Source organism: Silene latifolia, chromosome 9 (genome assembly GCF_048544455.1).
Source record: "Silene latifolia isolate original U9 population chromosome 9, ASM4854445v1, whole genome shotgun sequence".
NCBI lineage: Eukaryota > Viridiplantae > Streptophyta > Magnoliopsida > Caryophyllales > Caryophyllaceae > Silene > Silene latifolia.
In genome coordinates this window covers 181,000,059-181,013,321 of record NC_133534.1, presented here as the reverse complement: position 1 = coordinate 181,013,321, position 13,263 = coordinate 181,000,059, and the positions used below count along the sequence as shown (strand labels likewise).

Sequence of the window (13,263 nt, the reverse complement as noted above, 5' to 3'; positions counted from 1 at the left end):
CGCCATACATTCTACAACGTCTATTGTGATTTTCATGAATAATCGTTGTTAAAGGGGCGTTGTAGTTGCCTGGATTTGTAGTAGTGCTTGCATCTCACCTTCTATGATTCTTAGAATCATCAAACAAGAAAAGACAATATATCTAGAGACAGACATAAGTTCTTAGGATAGTCAATAGTCACTCTGTAACTCGAGTCTATACCACGAGGTAAGGTAAACACCCTAGTCCTAAACCTGCGCAGACCTAGCGACATGCGGAAAGTACCGAATCCAAGACCCATGATCACACACATGAGTACCCCTAAGGAGTCCACCAAAGGGTTGGCTAGTACTTAAGCTGACCACATACTTCTAAGAGTACGTCAGAAGGTCATGCCCTAACTTGGATATAAGCCCACCAAGCTAAGACACAAAGGCTATTAAGCGGTGAACATATACTCGTCAAAGACTATAAGGGCCTATCTATGACGAAGGCCGAAATACTCACCTAGGACCTAGTCCCAGCTTGAATACTTTAGCCCACAACACACAAGACATGTAGGACACTCAATTAACCATAAGAGGGGCAAAGAGTCCAAACTTGCACACACACAAATGATCATACACACCCTAGCATATGAAAGACTACGCAAGAGCATATTCAGCTGACAATCCAACAATAACTCCAATATCAATAATAATCCAAATTCCAGCTAACCAACAGTACCATAATCCATGAGAACAAGCTAAAATGCCAGAGAGGCAACAAGAATAAAGTATAAGACATCCAAAGCATCCAACAACCAACATGTGAAATGATAATTACAAACATCAAGGCATAACATAAAACATCCAATAACAACCAATCTCACCTCAAAGACAAACCCTCGACCCGAGTCCCGCGATGGGTCGTCGGTCAAATCGAGGCTGACCGGTTTAAACCTAGTTTGACCAAACTCGTCCGGTCAATCTGGCCCACCTCAGAGTCTTGGCCTACTTTGGCCCAAATCACAAAATTTATCACAATATCATTCTCATGCCATTTCCAATTTCTATCATGTGAAAGACTATCAACATAAGAAAATATATTCCAACTTACAAAATAACTAAATCCACAAAATTCTCGCATAATAAAATAGCATAAATAACCGTCTCACACAAGGGTAAACTTTTCTATAAATTTTAATCGATAAAACGACGCCATTTACTCATACGGACACCGAATTGAGTGATTCAAGTGGCTAAACCACCTAATTTTTCGACGCCGTTCAATCTGTCATATTTTTGGAAATATTGGAAACCGTCTCGGTCCGGTACTGACGCGTTCCAGCCAAAACACGGACTTGTCACAACACATAATTCCTCATCCAAATTTGTTCCAAACAATAATATACAAATGGGTAACATAAATTAAACATAAGCATACTCATCTTACTCCATTCATTCATTTATCAACAAGATCGTCTCAAACAACAACAAACAACAAACAACAACAAACAACAACAAACAACAAACACAACTACTAATGTGACATTAATTCGTCGAGTAACTCGGAATAGTTACCTTAAGCTAGCAAAGAGACAAGTAATAACTTGAAAACGCTTCTAAAACCCAAAATTACTCTTCATCTTCAACAACATATGAGTCACCTAACTCATCTTCAAATTTTTCACCTATAAGAACAACAAAAACACAATTATTAAGCTTAAATTCGAAACCCTAAAAAAAGTGCCTTAAACAAAATTTGGGGAAAATGAAAATAAAGCTTACTAGTAGATGAGAATTGAAGAGAGGATTCCGAATATATAATTTTTATGCGATTTGGTGGAGAAATGAAGAAGTTATGGTGGATTTAGGGATTGTAAGGAGGTTATTTTGAGAGGAATTTGGTGTTTGAGAGAAAGAAGTGATATAATGAGAATTGAGGAAATGAAAGATGAAGAGGAGACCCATGGAGGATGGAGGGTGCATGGTTTGGGGTAGGGTGTTTGGGTGAGTTTCAATTGTTTATGTTTTGGTTCGTTTCGACGGAAATTAGAAATATTCGTCGAACGCGATTTCCGAGAAAATTAAAGTTCTTAAACACGATTTTACTAAAAGATTAAGTACTCATATGCCCAATATCCAAACTCGTTTACCCAACGACCGTAAGAAATGGGAAAATCCCGATTTTACGACTTTTATCCGAAATCTATTTTATCAAAGGAAAATGTTTAAATATAGTTTAAATCACTTTTAAACATTTCTAAACTATCAAAAATAATTACATTTCTTCAAAATAAAATAAGATTATATTTTATCAAATAGATTTTATTTCAAATAAATTAATATTAAATTAAAATAGATTAAAATATTATTTTTAAAATATAATAAAGGTCTTCGAATTTACGGGGTGTTACAATCATCCCTCCTTTTAAGAAGTTTCGTCCCCGAAACTTAGAAGAAGGAACATTGTATATATGTAGGTCTATCTCCTTAAAATCAAGTAAACAAAATCTTCAAAATATGGACGTATGAAGTATAAGTGTCTTTTCAATGGAACGGAAATTCCTCGTCGGCCGTTCAAGAACATCAACATTCTAAATCAAAGACATAAAAATATATATTTTTACACCAACAAATGAGAAAACCAATTATCGGACGTCTCCAATAACGAGCTTTACCACTCATTGACGTTAAAACCAGTGGAAAACAGTAAAACATTTTCAAAAATCTTTAGTTCGAAACTCTATAAAAAGGATAATAACTCCACTAGCTATGACCAAACTCTAACTACGACTTTTAAACAACTAAGCAAGGACTACTAACGCGGAAGGTATTTAAGAGAAGGAGAGGAACACTCGAACGGATAGCTAAACTCACAAGAATTAGATAAAGGAAAGGAAAGTACCTCAAGAGAAGAGTTCGGGATATTTAGCTAACATAGAAGATTCAGGCTCCCAAGTTTCTTCTTCGACATTTCCTCAACGCCAAAGGATACGAACTAGGGGCACCACTTTGTTTCTAAGTTGCTTGTTTGCCCTTTCGAGGATTCGGATCGGCCTTCCTTCCAAAGCCAAGTTGGGTTCCAAATCTGGGATTTCTTCTTGAATAACATGGCTCGGATCACTAATGTACTTCCTCAACTGAGATACATGGAAGACATTATGAACCTTGCTCAAATTCGGGGGTAACTCCAAACGGTAAGCAACGGGGCCAATCTTCTCAAGCCCACGGAAAGGTCCAATGTATTTGGGACTCAGCTTTCCTTTCACATCAAACCGTTTCACCCCTTTCATAGGTGATACCTTAAGGAACACTCGATCATCAACCTCAAAGGTAAGTGGTCGACGACGGACATCGGCATAAGATTTCTGTCGGTCTTGAGCGGTTTTCATACGCTCTCGAATGATGTGAACCTGATTGATGGTCTCAGTCACCAAATCGGGTCCCAACACATGAGCATCTTGGACTTGATCCCAACAAATAGGACTACGGCACTTCCTACCATACAAAGCCTCATAAGGTGACATTTTGATAGAGGAATGATAGCTATTGTTGTTGGAGAATTCGACAAGAGGTAAACATTTCTCCCAAGAAGTGTGGAAGTCTAAAGCACAATCACGGAGGAGGTCCTCTAAAGTCTGGATAGTCCTCTCAGTCTGTCCATCTGTAGCGGCATGAAAAACGGTACTCATCGGGCCGCTTACATTACCCATGGCTTGCAAAGCAGTCAAGAAACGGGAACAGAATCTAGGGTCACGATCTGAAACTATATCCTTAGGCACTCCATGGTAGCGTACTATCTCCCTTACATAGGCCTCAGCTAGGACATGTAATTTCCATGTCTCCTTGATAGGTATAAACCTAGCACATTTGGTCAATCGATCTACAAACCACCCAAACCGCATCTTTTCCGCTAGCAGTCTTAGGTAAAGCCATCACAAAGTCCATGGAGATGGATTCCCATTTCCAAAGGGGAACATCCAAAGGTTGTAGCAAACCCCCGGGTTTCTGATGCTCAATCTTCACTTTCTGACAGGTAAGACACTTGCTAACATACTCTAGGACATCAATCTTCATCCTAGGCCACCAAAACTGTAATCTCAAGTCTTTATACATCTTGTCACCACCAGGATGAATAAAGTAAGGAGAAAGGTGAGCTTCATCAAGGATCTTCTTCCTCAACTCGGCTACTCTCGGAACATACATCCTACCTTGGTAACGAAGGTATCCATCACTATCCACCACACAATCCTTAACTTGCCCAATTTGGATTTTTGCTTGAATGGACTTGAAAGTAGCATCCTCAGGTAGGCAAGTACGGATCTCACGGTAAAAGTCGGGTTCTGCACTCAAGGCACTAAGATAGTCAAAGCCCTTCCCAACAAGGCTTATCCCTAACTTTTGAAATTCCGTGGTAAGTTCATCAGGTAACACGCGGATAGTGCTCAAAGAGTGACTAGTCTTCCTACTCAAAGCATCGGCCACCACGTTTGCTTTCCCTTCATGATAAATCAACTCGGCATCATAATCATTCACCAACTCTAGCCATCTTCTTTGCCTCATATTTATTTCTTTCTGGGTAAAGATACACCTCAAACTCTTATGATCGGTATAAATGCGGCAATGAACTCCAATAAGGTAATGCCTCCATGTCTTCAAGGCATGTACCACGACGGCTAATTCAAGATCATGAGTCGGATAATTCACCTCGTGAACCCTCAGTTGTCGAGAAGCATAAGCAATAACCCTTCGGTTTTGCATCAAGACACAACCCAGGCCATGCTTTGAAGCATCACAATAAACATCGTAGTCCACACCATCCTCAGGTAAGGTCAACAAGGATGTCAAAGATAGAGTTTTTATAGGTCACTAGCATCAAACTTAATGGAGGAGCAAGATGAAGCGAGGAAACGAGGTATGAACGGTAACGCTCAAGGTCAAATAAGAAGGGAATTAGACAAGAAGGAAATGCCAAGTACTCGAATCCCGAATTACAGCATCAGCCTAAACGGTTCCGAAAACTTCCCAACAACAAAACTTATGACCAAAACACTCCCAAGGATTTCCTCAAAACACTCATGTTACTTCATCCTAAGTTATTCCATGAAACAAGGTACTCCACAATAAGTGTGATCTCATCACTCCAGACCCTCAAACATCCACTAACAACTTCCACAAGATCAAGGTCAAGGTTTCCGACAAAGCTATACTCGTATCCAAGTGGTGTCAACCATGGGTTTCTCAAAATGGTAAAACCCTCAATCAAAAATCTCAATACCACGCTCTAAATTCCCAGAAAAGATTCCTCAAATATTCCACAAGGTTCTCCTATAAGGCAAGGTAGCAACATGTAAACCCAAAGTCTTCTTTCATGAAAGTCAACTCTACTACCCCCATCTACAACATTATCCCATCATCTCAAGTACTTAACACAACCTCAAGGTTTATAAAACTATAGGGTTAACAAATTCTTCTCAATACTAAGAGTCTCTCAACTCAAGAACTCTCAAAATCAGGGTTAAGGGTTAAGTACAAATAAACTCCACAGAAGTCAAACTTTTCCAATCAAGGTCAACATCCCTCAAAAGAAAGAGTACTATCAAAAATGCGTTAAGGAGAATTAGCAAAGAACAGAGAACAAGGTTAGAAAATACAAGAGTGACTTTCAAAGTAAAACAGAAGAGAGTTTAGAAGAAGGATAAACACCAAGAGATAAAGAATAAGGCAAGGTACACAAATAATGAGAAACATCTTCGAGGAAGTAGAAGCATTCTTCAAAGGTTGAACAAATCTTCAGTCCTCGGCAATAGGCACCAAATCTTGATCTTCATGTAGGTAAGCTCGCGGTCATTGATCCAAGGGTACAAAAATAATTGACAATCAACAAACATGTTAGAACCTACCACGAAGCATACACAAAGAGACTACAACATAAGGTCCTAAGTGTACCCATCCTACCCATCTATCGAGTTTATTATTTGAAGGTTAAATTATTTATATTGGGGTGCACAAACGTGCTTCGGGAGCAAATATGCTCTGATACCAACTGTGACATCCTCATTTATTGCGGAAAAGTAAACACATAATTCTAGATAAAAACTGCATGGATATGTTTGTAATAGGTTCATTTGGGTAAAAACCTGTAATTTTTAAAACCTGCACCTGTTATAAAAATATCCAAAAGGGAAGGTGTCAAACATGCAAGGTCCAAAATAAACCTCATAAATAAAACATCGCTAAAGTCGCGAAATAAAGTTATACAACCCAAGTATGAAAAAGGGAGACATATGTCCCTAAAAAGTATATGACATAAAAAGTGTTCAAGGGTCACAATAAAGTAAAGCCAATCTAGGTCCCAAGGTTACTTTGCTCGCTAGCTCGTCCATGTACCCCATATATGCATCACCTACCTCTCAATCGCATTTTATACAAATATGAAAGCCACAGTCAGTGGGGAGTAACTCCGAGTTCTCCCAGCCACGAAATGTCATAATTAATATAACATGTAAACATAAGAATATGAATATGAATAACACATAGCCTTAGCATATAGATGCTAGACAATCATGCTTATCATGTGAACAACAATACGACAACACATAGTCCTAGCATGTGAATACTAAACCGACTCATACTACATTATCATGTGAATCACATAACATCCAGGAATCCAAACTCCATCAACCATAGCCGGCTTGCATCTCAACTTCTATGATTCATAGAATCATCAAACAAGAAAGGACAATATATCTAGAGACAGGCATAAGTTCTTAGGACAGTCAATAATCACTCTGTAACTCGAGTCTATACCATGAGGTAAGGTAAACACCCTAGTCCTAAACCTGCGCAGACCTAGCGACATGCGGAAAGTACCGCATCCAAGACCCATGATCACACACATGAGTACCCCTAAGGAGTCCACCAAAGGGTTGGCTAGTAATTAAGCTGACCACATACTTCTAAGACTACGTCAGGAGGTCATGCCCTAACATGGATATAAGCCCACCAAGCTAAGACACAAAGGCTATTAAACGGTGAACATATACTCGCCAAAGACTATAAGGGCCTATCTATGACGAAGGCCGAAATACTCACCTAGGACCTAGTCCCAGCTTGAATACTTTAGCCCACACCACACAAGACAAGTAGGACACCCACTTAACCATAATAGGGGCAAAGAGTTTAAACTTTCACACACACAAATGATCATACACACCCTAGCATATGAAAGACTACGCAAGAGCATATTCAGCTGACAATCCAACAATATCTCCAATATCAATAATAATCCAAATTCCAGCTAACCAACAGCACCATAATCCATGAGAACAAGCTAAATTGGCAGAGAGGCAACAAGACTAAAGCATAAGGCATCCAAAGCATCCAACAACCAACATGTGAAATGATAATTACAAACATCAAGGCATAACATAAAACATCCAATAACAACCAATCTCACCTCAAAGACAAACCCTCGACCCGAGTCCCGCGACGGGTCATCGGTCAAATCGAGGCTGACCGGTTTAAACCTAGTTTGACCAAACTCGTCCGGTCAATCTGGCCCAGCTCAGAGTCTTGGCCTACTTTGGCCCAAATCACAAAATTCATCACAATATCATTCTCATGCCATTTCCAATTTCTATCATGTGAAAGACTATCAACATAAGAAAATATATTCCAACTTACAAAATAACTAATTCCACAAAATTCTCGCATAATAAAATAGAATAAATAACCGTCTCACACAAGGGTAAACTTTTCTATAAATTTTAATTGATAAAACGACGCCATTTACTCATACGGACTCCGAATTGAGTGATTCAAGTGGCTAAACCACCTAATTTTTCGACACCGTTCAATCTGCCATATTTTTGGAAACATTGGAAACCGTCTCGGTCTGGTACTGACGCATTCCAGCCAAAACACGGACTTGTCACAACACATAATTCCTCATCCAAATTTGTTCCAAACAATAATATACAAATGGGTAACATAAATTAAACATAAGCATACTCATCTTACTCCATTCATTCATTTATCAACAAGATCATCTCAAACAACAACAAACAACAAACACAACTACTAATGTGACATTAATTCGTCGAGTAACTCGGAATAGTTACCTTAAGCTAGCAAAGAGACAAGTAATAACTTGAGAAAGCTTCTAAAACCCAAAATTACTCTTCATCTTCAACAACATATGAGTAACCTAACTCATCTTCAAATTCTTCACCTATAAGAACAACAAAAACACAATTATTAAGCTTAAATTCGAAACCCTAAAACAGTGTCATAAACAAAATTTGGGGGAAATGAAAATAAAGCTTACTAGTAGATGAGGATTGAAGAGAGGATTCCGAATATATAATTTTTATGCGATTTGGTGGAGAAATGAAGAAGTTATGGTGGATTTAGGGATTGTAAGGAGGTTATTTTGAGAGGAATTTGGTGTTTGAGAGAAAGAAGTGATATAATGAGAATTGAGGAAATGAAAGATGAAGAGGAGACCCATGGAGGATGGAGGGTGCATGGTTTGGGGTAGGGTGTTTGGGTGAGTTTCAATTGTTTATGTTTTGGTTCGTTTCGACGGAAATTAGAAATATTCGTCGAACGCGATTTCCGAGAAAATGAAAGTTCTTAAACACGATTTTACTAAAAGATTAAATACTCATATGCCCAATATCCAAACTCGTTTACCCAACGATCGTAAGAAATGGGAAAATCCCGATTTTACGACTTTTATCCGAAATCTATTTTATCAAAGGAAAATGTTTAAATATAGTTTAAATCACTTTTAAACATTTCTAAACTATCAAAAATAATTACATTTCTTCAAAATAAAATAAGATTATATTTTATCAAATAGATTATATTTCAAATAAATTAATATTAAATTAAAATAGATTAAAATATTACTTTTAAAATATAATAAAGATCTTCGAATTTACGGGGTGTTATAGATGCGGTATGAAACAATGTGATTATAGGAGTTGCATTTAGATTATTTGGCATACTTGTTGGTAGAAGCATTTGTATTAGGTTGTATATATGATAGTTGCATCTTGGCATGTAGTTGCATTTAGAAAAATTTTGTAAAAGCATTTATTTGAAAAACTTGACAAGTGTATATAAGTCCCTTGTATATACTTTTTCTTCTTGAGACTTTGCTCATTAGAATGCTTGTAAAACACCCTAGGATGTGTCATGCTAATATCCTTTGACCCATGGATTAAGGTCTAGTCAAGATTCCCTTGTGGTGTGATAACTCCTTAGCTACCGTTTATTCCAAGGTGACCCTTGAAGCCATGCTACCATCTTCTACATTCTACCACATTTTGTCAACAAAAGGGAATGGGCACAAAAATTGTTCAAAATTTGAGTTCAAGCAATGAAAAGAAATGAAAAAGTTTGCAATTTGCATCAAAAGAAAAGAGGAGCACAAAAATAAAAAATCATATGCTTCAAATATAAGGCACCCTCATTACTAATTGGGGTGACTTTGAAAATGTTCAAAAGAAAATGCAAAAAAGTTGAAATTGTCAAGCATCAAAATGCCAAACATCAAAGAAATGGCAAAAAAAAAGTGTTCTCAAATGTCAAATGCCACAATAAATTGGGGGTAAAAACAACAACAAAAGCAAACTCCTACTTGAAACTCAAAATACAAATGATCCCTTTTAGCCATCGAATCCACTTTTGTGCATGGTAGAGAGGGGACGACCCTTCTTCTTGTCTAGGCAAGGAGGGGAATTCTGCGATCCTCCAGTCTTTCTAACGCCATAAGGAGTCTACTCTTGACGAAACCATTTAACGATTGATGACAAAGGTACCCTAGCTTGACACAACTTGGAGGTGATTTATTGGTATCCTCTTAGGCTTAGTAGCTTGAAGAAACCGTATCTATAATGGAATGTGTACACTTAGATTGCTTTCCTTGTAGATAATTTCCGCCACTTATATGAGGAAAGTGGCTATTCATTTTTTGTAGATGCATCCATTTCTTATTTTTGTGTGCTTAATGCTTGGATGTATCGCCATTTTGGCAAGCCCCACCTTGCCTTGCAAGAAGGCATCCTACCTTATGGTTGTCTTGTTGTGAGTTGAAGAGGCGGAGTGAGACCCGCTAATTTTCTCACATCGGCTATATTAGTAGGTTAGTTTAAATAAAGGTCCTAGTTATAGTCACCTCTTTACTCGGGACGAGCATAGGTTTGGTTTGGGGATGTTTGATGTGACTCATATTTGAGCATATTTAGTCCCCGAATTAACCTCGTTCCTATGCTTTATATCACTTATTTGGGTCATTTACTATCTTTAGTCTCCCGTTTTGCATATTCTTTGAGGTTTTGCCTCCTTAGTAGGGAAGGATTGCTAACCTTGCATTTACATGGCGAAATGGAGCTAAATGGATCACACCTAATGACAAGCATCAAAGAGAAGACAACACTATAAGGCCTAAGTATATAATAAAGTGAATTGGGAAATGTTGAAAGGATCCTTATATCCCCGAAAAGATCCTTGCGGATTGTGGAAGAAGAAAAGAAGAGTAGCTGACTGCCCAGTGATCCGAGCAGATCATACACGATCCGGGCATCTCCTTTTAACACCATCCGGGCGTCTTTAGGCCAAGACGAGCGGATATCAGCACAGGGAGCCAAGCGTCTCCCAACCAATCCGCACGTATCGAAGGTCAGAGAGCCCCTGCCACGGCTCAAGACGCACGGATCGTGGCAGGACTAGCAACACGGATATGCTCATTTCCTTCGAGAGGAGCATTTCCTCAACTTTTTTTAAGGTCTTAATAGTCATTTAAGCCCTTAGTTACCCTAATCTTTGTAACTAATCTCTCGTATAAATACCCCTTTGTACTACCTAGATTGGCATGATCTCTTTATGCACTCTTAATCAAGTTATAATCATCCTTTAATCTAGTAATCTTGTAATCAACTCTTAATCAAGTTTTAATACAATTCTCTATTTTAATCTTTCCTTAATTTCTCAATTATTCTTCATTTTATTTTCGGTAATTAGAAGATTATTTGGAGGATTGACAACCTTCCATCAATCATCAAGTACTTCTATTATTCTTAGCTTTATTATTTGGAATATCCATAGGTATAATTCTCTTAACCCTTGTTTTAATTACTGTTAATTACTTTCATTTGTTCATCATGTTTAGCCTTGTTAGTTTGATTGACAATCTTATTAGCATGTTGAATTTGGTAATGAGTGAGTAGCCTTCTATCTAGGGTTAATGGGGAATTAGGGGAAACCAACATGGAGAATGATTCATGCTTAATCTAATATGTTTTCATAATTAAATTGCTTGCTTGTTGTGATTTCAACTTATGCACATGTTATGTTTGATGAAATGCGAGCCTATGAATCCTTGCAATTTTTACTCATCACCTATCTTTTCAATGAGGCTTGTAAGCATATACACCAACTCGAGCCTTATTAGACCATGTATATAGTTAAATAGGAAGGATTAAGTCGACTTGTAGGTGTTGTACAATCTCATCGATTCGGCTCCGGGACCCAAACCTTCTAAGGGATTGTAAGCTTATACACCAACTCGATCCCATCACAACAATAATTGCTTGCTATATATTTTAGAACATGTTTGTATGATCAACTCCCATGAATCCCCTATGAACCCATGACACCCTAGTCAATTATTTACATCTCTTTTTAATCATCTTGCTTGTTTTTATTACTTTACTTTTATATTGTTGATTAGTTTAGTTGATCTCCTATCTCAACCCAAATTGTGATACCCTAAGACACGACCATTTACAATTTAAAATCCTACATCAATACCCGTCCCTTGGGATCTGACCTTTACTTGCCTCTTTGCTAAGAGTAGTTTGTGAAGTTATAAATATTGTTTTGGTTGGTAGCTTTTGACGACGAGTTTGAAACCGAACCAGAACCTTGGGTTGAGTGTCCACGTCTGGGACAACTTGTACATTCATTGTTGTATTGGTTATATTGTTCGAATTTTGGTAGGGGCAACCGGGCCGGGTGAGGTGACCGATCTCTTTTGCTTGTTTTCCCTTTCCTGGAACAATGTAGACATCCTTTGCGTCATCTCTCCAGATACCATTGATTCGGGGTCGTGAGGGTACCTTGGAGGGGTACTCCTCGATGGATAGTTTTTGTAGGGGAAGTTCTTGTCAGGGTAGTTTTTGTGGGGTTGATTATTGTGGGGTGCATGCCAGAATGGTCGCGGGAGCAATCCTTTCTGGAACTGGGAGTTCTGTGTGCTTTGAGGATTCTCCCTTGGGCATAGCGTTGGTGTTGGTGGGTTGAAAATCAACCGGTGGTAGGCGTCCTCAAGTCGGGTAATCCTTTCTGAGAGACTGGCTATGGCTTCCTCAACCTGTTGGAACATGGTGATCATGGTTGCGGCGCTGAACACGAACATCCCGTCTGAGGTGTCCTTTTCCAAGGCGTTTACCTCGTCATCAATAGGTAGGATGAGGTGTGAGAAATCCAGAGTCGGCTCGTCATTAGAGATGGCATGGATTACCAAGGGGTTTGTCTTGTTATTTGGTTTTGTTGGTGGACGTAAAGGTAATTCCCCTTTCTCAATCATATCATGAATGGCGTGCTTTAGTTTAAAGCAGGCTTCCGTGTAATGACCTTTGCCATGGTAGTATTGGCAGCAGGCATTGGGATTCCAGAAATGGATTTTCTTGGCCTCGGACGGGTCCGGAGTGGGCCCAATCGGCTGTAATTTCCCTTTGTCCATAAGTCTTTTTAGGATACTGGCATAGGTTGTTCCCAAGTTTGTAAATACCCTTTGAGGACGCTCAGTTTTCTTTGTGGTTGGTTCGAGGATATTGACCTCATCAATTTTGTTTTTTTGATCATAAGGACGAGACCCAGTTGATGTAGATCCCTGATAGCCTCTACCAGTAGTTTTGGCTAGAACGCCCTTGGGGAGGTCGTCTTCAATGCGGGTTTCGAGGATTTGTAGATCCTGGAACGTTTTGATGTTTTGATATCTCAGTAAGTTGGCATAAACAGAACGGAGGTTGTTGACAAACTTCTCCACCAGAGTTGATTCACTCGGCTTACTGACCAATTGAGTGCTTACCCTCCTCCAACGGGTTAGGAATTCTATGAACCCTTCTTTATCAATCTGAGGTAGGACTTCAAGAGTGCGGGTGTTGGCTTGGATTTCGACGTTGTCGGCGTACTGTTTGGCAAATTCAACGGCGACTTCGTCCCATCTTGTAACACTCTTGGGGTCAAGGGAATAGTACCATTGGCGGGGAATTGGTTCCAGGGATG

The 13,263-nt window shown here is 38.8% G+C and overlaps 1 long non-coding RNA gene across 1 annotated transcript; it reads right to left on the bottom strand.

Annotated features, from left to right (window-relative positions):
* Window positions 1–6,170: 6,170 nt before the first annotated feature.
* Window positions 6,171–8,191, bottom strand: LOC141598389 (uncharacterized). The gene is made up of 2 exons (XR_012523477.1): window positions 8,088–8,191; window positions 6,171–6,374 (listed from the first exon to the last, which is right to left on the bottom strand). It is a non-coding gene; the product is annotated as an uncharacterized LOC141598389 (long non-coding RNA).
* Window positions 8,192–13,263: the final 5,072 nt, after the last annotated feature.